Below are 7,500 nucleotides of genomic sequence, written 5' to 3'. Positions count from 1 at the left end.
CTCCATGTGAGCGTATAACCGGATAGATTCTGCGTAAATCGTTCGTGCATCTGGGAAGTGAAAGGAAAATGAGGGGACATGTGGTACTAGTGCATAACATCCAATTAACATTGCCACACCGGGTAGGTTGATCCCGACTCCGACTCGTCAGCGAATGCAGAAGCAGCCGAGAAGTGACCAGTGAGGTCTTGAAGGTGTATTTGATACTAGCTATGACTCAGATGTGCGGTTCGCAGATCTATTCGGGCGTTGCGAAGGATCCCTCTGAGAGCGCTGGCAGATTCTGCTGGCCTCTCTACTGTAAACATGGGCGCGACACGCTCTCCTTTGCCTCTTCCATAGGATTCCTCATCACAACTCTCAGATCCATTTCTACGTAATATTCGAATATTACCATCAGGAGGCAGTTTCTCTAATGTACGTTTCATACATTAAATTAACAAGTTTTAAGAACATGTAGGAAACACGTTTGTGTCTGTAATTCATAAGCACGAGACACATTGCCGGATGACAAGCAGGCGCTCATAACTAATGCTGATAATTATGCTCTTTGCAAATACCAATAGTAAGTCTTGATACACTGACGCATCTTCAAGAAGAAGGCCTGATGGTCTAGGGGTATGATTCTCGCTTAGGGTGCGAGAGGTCCCGGGTTCAAATCCCGGTCAGGCCCTCCATTTTCGGATGTTAATAGGATCATCCAACAGAGTGAGACTGATTACCTATTGTGAACGCTGAAGGGAAATAGCGTGGACAAGGAAATGGTCGCTATAAAGTAAACATAATGATACCATGAAGGGTAAATCCATATACTTATGCCATAAGAAATAGTACTGTGAGAGCCTTTAATCTCTAAACAACCCGAGTTTTCATGTGTCACCCTTTAGGCTTTGTTCTCATTACCATAATTATATGGAAAACTCAGACCACAGCCAGGCTATTGTAGCTATCGTACCCAAATCGAGAATCATATCCCTGAGCTACCAGGAATTTGCTGCGTCTAAATTATTAACTGGACAATAGATATCTTTAATATATAGACATATGTGTATATACGTATGCATACACACACACACACACACACACACACACACACACACACACACACATATATATATATATATATATATATGTATATATATATGAATATACATATACACACATATATATGTGTGTTTAGTGTGCTTATGTATATATATGACGCTATATACACCTGAAAACTTTCCCCGGTGACTTAGCTCTTCCAGAGCTTTTGAGAATGTCTTCCAGTCGAAAATAATATCAGCTGATGCCCAGTCACCTAAGCTGCACCCGGTCCGCTGACTTTCCGTGATGGTTGCGCCACTCAAGCCGGCTACACGCCCACGTGGGCGCAGCCAACGTGTTCGAGCGGGAACAGGTGGTCATTCATTCAGAACTTGTCCTCCGTTTTCTTTACATCACCAGTCGCGTAAACTAACCTAAAAGGATATTTATTTGAAAGCCCATCAGTTTTCTGTAGGATTTGTCCGCATATATGTGTGTATGTTTGTATATATATATATATATATATATATATATATATATATATATATATATATATATATGTATGTATGTATGTATGTATGTATATACTTGTATATATATAAATATAAATATAATTATATATATATATATATGTATATGTACACACACATGCCCTAATATACATATATATATATATATATATATATATATATATATATATATATATATAATGTGTGTGTGTGTGTGTGTGTATGTACACACACACGCCCTAATATATATATATATATATATATATATATATATATATATATATATATATATATATATACATATATATATATATATATATACACACGCACACATTTATACATATATATACATATTCGTTGACCAAAAACTAATTAGAAATTAGATGGCCTTCAAAGGCAGCCCTTATATGTATTTGAAGTGACACCAGCTTTGCATGCATGAGTAACGCCAGATATTTACAGTATGAACTACAATTTTGTAATGATACAGCGCAATGCAAAAAAAGAGGGAAATGGCTCAACCAAGTCCCCAGAACGGTGCTCAATACACAGGCCAAATTCTTCAGAAAATCGTAAATTGTGGAATATATTGTTGACAATAGTAACTATAGGACTGCAGACATGATTTACAAAAAATAGACTGTCGACTTTGATAGATTAGTAGACTTCGGGTGTGGGAAGCTTAATTTCTTGATATGAATTTGACAGCGCGTGTCGGGTGAGTGAACTGTAGCCATTACAGAAATTTTCCGGACTTTATTACCACACATAACATTCTCTATACCGGCCTGATGGTCTAGGGGTATGATTCTCGCTTTGGGTGCGAGAGGTCCCGGGTTCAAATCCCGGTCAGGCCCAATTTCTTTACAGCAGGTGGCGAGGAAGGCCACAGTACGTCATCAAGGAGCAAACCAGCGACTGTTTCACAAACCTGCAGGCAGGGCAAAAACATATGAAACTAATCAAGGTCCCCAGTTGGGGTGTATAAACAAATACAATACCTATATGTGCATGAATATATACGTTTTCATATGAATGAGTGCGTGTGTGTGTGTCTGTGTCTATTAGTTTGTTTCTTTGTTTTATACAAAGTACTAAGCTCCATTTCCATCTTATTCATCCCGTGTCCCCCAAAGATCACCGACATCGCAACGTCAGCACCTTCTTGTGGAACCGTCGCAGCAGTGCTCCTCGATCGACGTTGCGCCGCCTTCCTCGCCACCTGCTGTAAAAGGATGGGCCTGACCGGGATTTGAACCCGGGACCTCTCGCACCCAAAGCGAGAATCATACCCCTAGACCATCAGGCCGGTATAGGAAAGGTGTTAAGACTGGTAATAAACACATCTGTAAACCTCTGTAATAGCTACAGGTCGTTCACCCTCACGCACTGACGTCACTATAAGGCATTTCATAGGTTTTGGTCATATTGATAAAGACCTTTCTTTTAGAGTGATATCATTTTAAGTATCATAAAGTGCATTAATGTAATTAAACATAAATTAAACATACATTTAGAGGTATCAACCCCGAAAAGCTCTTCAAGACCCCTTTCAGTCCTGCTAACCTCGTGATGTAATGACAAAGCTACAAAGTGACATAAAATGAAATTCCTGCCAGCAAGAGCACACTGCCTTTGATCTTGCAGTTCTTTGCTTCTTTATCCATTCATTTCAGATTACTTCCTTTGGTAGGCATTTTACCAAGCCCTTGCTCATGATTCCACAGCCCTCTACCACGAAATTATTTACGCGATTTGCCGTGGGATCCTATCATTTAACTTTCCAAACATGTCAGTCATTTCCAGTTTTGAATACAACTTCGAATCTGACCTTTGCTCTTCGCATCATAATCTGAGATGAACAACTTTTCCAGTTTATTATCTGCAAGAGTGACTCAATTCTTGCAACTCACGCTCCAAGTGCATTAGGTTCAGTTCCATTCGGATTATATCACTCATGAAGTTTTGCTTTCACAGACATTTTAAATTGTTACACAACTGACGATCTCTTCCAAAGTATATGAATGTCTCTTGACTTCCTCCATGTGAGCGTATAACCGGATAGATTCTGCGTAAATCGTTCGTGCATCTGGGAAGTGAAAGGAAAATGAGGGGACATGTGGTACTAGTGCATAACATCCAATTAACATTGCCACATCGGGTAGGTTGATCCCGACTCCGACTCGTCAGCGAACGCAGAAGCAGTCGAGAAGTGACCAGTGAGGTCTTGAAGATGTATTTGATGCTAGCTGGTTATTCGGTGAAAATATGACTCAGATGTGCGGTTCGCAGATCTATTCGGGCGTCGCGAAGGGTCCCTCGGAGAGCCCTGGCAGATTCTGCTGGCCTCTCTACTGTAAACATGGGCGCGCTACGCTCTCCTTTGCCTCTTCCATAGGATTCCTCATCACAACTCTCAGATCCATTTCTACGTAATATTCGAATATTACCATCAGGAGGCAGTTTCTCTAATGTACGTTTCATACATTAAATTAACAAGTTTTAAGAACATGTAGGAAACACGTTTGTGTCTGAAATTCATCAGCACAAACCACACTGTCGGATGACAAGCAGCACTCATAACTAATGCTGATAATTATGCTCTGCAAATACCAATAGTAAGTCTTGATACACTGACGCATCTTCAAGAAGAAGGCCTGATGGTCTAGGGGTATGATTCTCGCTTAGGGTGCGAGAGGTCCCGGGTTCAAATCCCGGTCAGGCCCTCCATTTTCGGATGTTAATAGGATCATCCAACAGAGTGAGATTGATTACCTATTGTGAGCGCTGAAGGGAAATAGCGTGGACAAGGAAATGGTCGCTATAAAGTAAACATAATGATACCAAGAAGGGTAAATCCATATACTTATGCCATAAGAAATGGTACTATGAGAAACTTTAATTTCTAAATAACCCGTTTTCTTCTGGCATCCTTTAGGCTTCGTTCTCATTATCATAATTATATGGAAAATTCAGAACACAGCCAGGCTGTTGTAACTGTCGCACCCAAATCGAGAATCATATCCCTGGGCTACCAGGTATTTGCTACGTCTAAATTGTTAATTGAACATTAGATATCTTTGATATATAGATATGTGTATATACATATGCATACACACCAATACATATATATGTATATATATGAATATACATATACACATATATATGTATGTGTTTTAGTGTGTTCATGTATATATATATGACGCTATATACTCCTGAAAACTTACCCCGGTGACTTAGCTCTTCCAGAGGTTTTGAGAATGTCTTCCAGTCGAAAATATATCAGCTAAGGCCCAGTCACCGAAGCTGCACCCAGTCCGCTGACTTTCCATGTAGGATGCGCCACTCAAGCCGGCTACACGCCCACGTGGGTGCAGCCAGCGTGTTCGAGCGGGAACAGGTGGTCATTCATTCAGAACTTGTCCTCCGTTTTCTTTACATCACCAGTCGCGTAAACAAACCTAAAACGATATTTATTTGAAAGCCCATCAGTTTTCTGTAGGAATTGTCCACATATATATGTATATATATATATATATATATATATATATATATATAGATAGATAGATAGATAGATAGATAGATACCTATATATATACGCACACATACACACATATATATACATATTCGTTGACAAAAAACTAATTAGAAATTGGATGGCCTTCAAAGGTGGCCCTTTTATGTATTTGAAGTGACACCACCTTTGCATGCATGAGTAACGCCAGATATTTACAGTATGAACTACAATTTTGTAATGACACACCACAATGCAAAAAGAGAGGAAAGTGGCTCAACCAAGTCCTCAGAACGGTGCTCAATACACAGGCCAAATTCTTCAGAAAATCGTAAATTGTGGAATATATTGTTGCCAATAGTAACTATGGGACTGCAAACATGATTTACAAAAAAATTGACTGTCGACTTTGATAGATTAGTAGACTTCGGGTGTGGGCAAGCTCAATTTCCTGCATGAATTTGACAGGGCGTGTCGGGTGATGATCTGTAGACATTACAGAAATTTTCCGCAATTTATCACCACACATAACATTTCATTTTATGTATCGGCCTGATGGTCTAGGGGTATGATTCTCGCTTTGGGTGCGAGAGGTCCCGGGTTCAAATCCCGGTCAGGCCCAATTTCTTTACAGCAGGTGGCGAGGAAGGCCACACTACGTCATCGAGGAGTAAACCAGCGACTGTTTCATAAACCTGCAGGCAGGGTAAAACATATGAAACTAATCAAGGTCCCCAATTGGGGTGTATAAACAAATTCGTGAAGTGCAATACCTATTTGTGTATGAATATATACGTTTTCATATGAATGAGTGCGTGTGTGTGTGTCTGTGTCTATTGGTTTGTTTCTTTGTTTTCTACAAAGTACTAAGCTCCATTTCCATCTTTATTCATCCCGTGTCCCCCAAAGATCACCGATATCGCAACGTCAGCGCCTTCTTGTGGAACCGTCGCAGCAGTGCGCCGCCTTCCTCGCCACCTGCTGTAAAAGAATGGGCCTGACCGGGATTTGAACCCGGGACCTCTCGCACCCAAAGCGAGAATCATACCCCTAGACCATCAGGCCGGTACAGGAAAGGTGTTAAGACTGGTAATAAACACATCTGTAAACCTCTGTAATAGCTACAGGTCGTTCACCCTCACGCGCTGACGTCACTATAAGGCATTTCGTAGGTTTTGGTCATATTGATAAAGACCTTTCTTTTAGAGTAATATAATTCTAAGTATCATAAAATGTATTAATGTAATTAAACATAAATTAGACATAAATTTAGAGGCATCAGCCCCGAAAAGCTCTTCAAGTCCCCTTTCAGTCCTGCTAACCTCGTGACGTAATGACAAAGCTACGAAGTGACATAAAATGAAATTCCTGCCAGCAAGAGCACACTGCCTTCGATCTTGCAGCTCATTCCTTCTCTTGACTTCCTCTATGTGAGCGTATAACCGGCTAGAATCTGCGAGAATCGTTCGTGCAACAGGGAAGTAAAAGGAAGATTGTGGGGGATGGTGGTTCTAGTGCATAACATCATCAAATTAACATTGTCACATCGGGCAAGTTGATCCCGACTCCGCGACTAGTCAGCGAACGCAGAAGCAGCCTAGAAGTGACCAGTGAGGTCTGGAAGGTGTATTTGATACTAGCTGGTTATTCGGTGAAAATATGACTCAGATATGCGGTTCGCAGATCTAATGGTGAATTTACGTAATTTCTTGAGTTATTTAAGGTTATGGCAGCATACATGGCTTTCATTTTTAATGAAGGAAATTGCGAACTTTGCAAACACACACACACATATATGTATATATATATATATATATATATATATATATATATATATATATATATATTTATATGTGCATGTGTGCAAATAGCGATACATATATGCGTATATATATATATATATATATATATATATATATATATATATATATATATATATATATATATATATATATACATACATATATGTGTATATGTATATATATACATATATATACATACCTATACATATATATGCATATACATAAGTATATATACATATGTATATGTGTATATATATATAAGTAAGTAAATAAAGGTATATATATACATACATATACACATACACACACACACATATATATGTGTGTGTGGTGTGTGTTTGTTTGTGTGTGTTTGTGTATGCGTGCGTGTGTGTGTGCGTGCGTGTATGTGAATGTACATGTGTGTATGTATATTTAGCTGAGAACTTTACATGATATAAACACGTTCTAAAATTTAATTTTCTGGGCAAAATCTAATTCACTTTAGGGATAAAAAGAAATGCAGTAAAGTCATCACATGAACATAAAATCGGTGGTCGGCATTTTACTTGGGGCAGAATAAGCATAAATACCAAATGTGTATAACCAAACGTATACTGCTTGCAGTTTATCATATTTCAAATATACATTTATATATACATAGTGTATA

The 7,500-nt window shown here is 39.0% G+C and overlaps 6 non-coding genes across 6 annotated transcripts; 4 read left to right on the top strand and 2 right to left on the bottom strand.

The window, feature by feature from the left end:
• Positions 1 to 601: 601 nt before the first annotated feature.
• TRNAP-AGG (transfer RNA proline (anticodon AGG)) lies at positions 602 to 673 on the top strand. The gene has a single exon. It is a non-coding gene; the product is annotated as a tRNA-Pro (tRNA).
• Positions 674 to 2,320: 1,647 nt separating this feature from the next.
• TRNAP-UGG (transfer RNA proline (anticodon UGG)) lies at positions 2,321 to 2,392 on the top strand. The gene has a single exon. It is a non-coding gene; the product is annotated as a tRNA-Pro (tRNA).
• Positions 2,393 to 2,772: 380 nt separating this feature from the next.
• TRNAP-UGG (transfer RNA proline (anticodon UGG)) lies at positions 2,773 to 2,844 on the bottom strand. Its single transcript has one exon. It is a non-coding gene; the product is annotated as a tRNA-Pro (tRNA).
• Positions 2,845 to 4,189: 1,345 nt separating this feature from the next.
• On the top strand, positions 4,190 to 4,261 carry TRNAP-AGG (transfer RNA proline (anticodon AGG)). The gene has a single exon. It is a non-coding gene; the product is annotated as a tRNA-Pro (tRNA).
• A 1,337-nt stretch (positions 4,262 to 5,598) lies between these two features.
• On the top strand, positions 5,599 to 5,670 carry TRNAP-UGG (transfer RNA proline (anticodon UGG)). Its single transcript has one exon. It is a non-coding gene; the product is annotated as a tRNA-Pro (tRNA).
• Positions 5,671 to 6,042: 372 nt separating this feature from the next.
• TRNAP-UGG (transfer RNA proline (anticodon UGG)) lies at positions 6,043 to 6,114 on the bottom strand. The gene has a single exon. It is a non-coding gene; the product is annotated as a tRNA-Pro (tRNA).
• Between the last annotated feature and the right edge of the window lie 1,386 nt (positions 6,115 to 7,500).

This window comes from Penaeus vannamei, chromosome 2, assembly GCF_042767895.1.
Source record: "Penaeus vannamei isolate JL-2024 chromosome 2, ASM4276789v1, whole genome shotgun sequence".
In the NCBI taxonomy this organism is placed as follows: Eukaryota; Metazoa; Arthropoda; class Malacostraca; order Decapoda; family Penaeidae; genus Penaeus; species Penaeus vannamei.
The sequence above is the reverse complement of the archived record's forward strand: the minus strand, read 5'-3'. Positions and strand labels throughout refer to the sequence as shown.